Source organism: Heloderma suspectum, chromosome 2 (assembly GCF_057233095.1).
Source record: "Heloderma suspectum isolate Gila_16-S chromosome 2, 16-S_ref, whole genome shotgun sequence".
Lineage (NCBI taxonomy): Eukaryota > Metazoa > Chordata > Lepidosauria > Squamata > Helodermatidae > Heloderma > Heloderma suspectum.
Genome location: NC_139459.1, coordinates 105,817,574 through 105,819,677, shown reverse-complemented (window position 1 = coordinate 105,819,677; position 2,104 = coordinate 105,817,574).

The following is a 2,104-nucleotide window of genomic DNA, read 5'->3' as shown; positions in this document are numbered from 1 at the left end:
ACCCGGATCTCCCGGCTCCCAGTCCAACACTCTAGCCACTACACCACACTAAGCTTCTCAATTGCTTCCCTAGGGCTACCTAGGGTTAGCAGGATATCATTTCTAAAAAGCTGGTTGTGTATACCCTGTTGTTTACATTAATTCCTTTGACAATAGGATCCTTTCTTATTCTGTCAGGTAGAGCTTTTATTACAACTGCAAACAGCAATGGTCTTGTGCCTCTTCCTGTATTAAATGGAACTGAATCTTAACTGTTGGTCCTTACTACAGCTTTCTTTAAAGAATATAATTGATTCATTAAGTGCATTAAATTAGTTCCAAAGTTTATTTTAGTTAAAAGTTTAATTAAAAACTACCACAATCCATTCTGTCAAATGCCTTAAAAATATCTAGGGATAGTAATATCACAGGAACTTTTTCTTTCTTCTCACTGCATCAGCTAATTGCCTCCAGGACATAAACCCCATTTGATCTTCTGGTATATAGTTTATGATAAATGTGTTAATTGTGTTATCTAAAACTGATATTTTTGCATCCTGGTTTAGTCTCGCTATGAGATGGTATGATCCTAGGGACATGTGGTCTTTCCCCGGCTGTAATATTGCTATTAATCGCATCTGTTTCCATGTCCCTGGGATCCCCCTCCCACCCATACCGCTTCCAGGACGTCTACAGTTATTTTTATAAAACCTGTGTAATTCTGAATGGCACAAATGATATTGCGTTCTTCATTCCCTTTGGGCTATTAGAGGAAGCAAGATTGCACTTTTCACGGAATTCGAAAAAGGGGAGTTGTTTTCTTAAACCAGGTCACTAGGTGAATATTGTTTCCATCTTCCTCTGCAGCATACGGGTAGTTTGGTTTGCTTGTGTGAGAAGGTTTGTCCTTCAGTCACTTCTGTCCAGCTGCCTTTTAGTAATTCCTGCTTAAACTAATATTGCTGAAGATTGGGACATGGATGATCCTGCCTCTGTTCAGGAGGTTAGACATCTAGATTACTTTTCCTTAGTAACCACCTAAGTCATTGTCAAAGCCTGTCTAATAACTAATAGCAATGCTGGAATAGCATCTCCCAGCTGCAAACCAGGTGGGCTGCAAGGTAAGTGGTGGGGTTCCCACAGCTCCACAGCCAAACCAAAAGCAGCAAAGGGCCACACACAGCCTACTGATCACAGGTTGTGCACCCTTGCTTTAATCTGATTCTGTGAACGTCTGAACAAATTACCCCCACCCACCCACCCAATAGAATACAGGAACTTTCACAATACACCAGTCATCAAATGAAACTGGAGTGTGGAGAGGGAAAAGGAAGGAAAGTGTGCTGGGCTGGGGTACAATAATAAAAACACGATTATACATTGTAGGTCATAATACTACCAAGAGCTTCAGCTATGGGGCGGTATAGAAATATAATAAATAAATAATAATCATAATAATACCACCAGATGGTACCACCAGGTGGAGCTATTACACAGGCAATCTACATGTCAGATTAGCTGACTGCAGATCTCTCAGCCAAAGTCTTGGGCAAAGGTTTCTATATATATGCAGACCAGAAATATGTCCATACGTTGAAGCCTCCACTAAGAGGTGCGTGAAGGCCACAATACACTGTAATGTCAATATGTCTGTACAGTGTCTGGCGAAGTCCATAGATGTATGTTATTTTTTTTAATGTTTTGCACAATTGATTGGTTTGTCATTGAAACATTTTTATTTTTTTCAGACATAATCCATCTAAATGTATAGAACTATGTTATGTCAGAATATCATCACATAATTCCAGGTGCTAGTGATCTGCACCATGGTCCTTGTCATGAATTTTGTTCAAAACTGAGAAATAGTCTGGGGTTGAGGTGAAATTTGCAGCACAATCCCAATGCACATTTCCTTGAATGCAAATCCCACTAAAGTTTGTGGGATTTACTCCCTCAAAAATGTGCATAGGCTTTTGTTTTTCCATTGTTATATACTGAAGTTCTGAATTCTAAGGGAAAAGATAATAGTACAGTGGTATAGCTCAATTTTTCACTATTGTGCCTTCTTCTTCTTCTTCTTCTTCTTCTTCTTCTTCTTCTTCTTCTTCTTCTTCTTCTTCTCCTC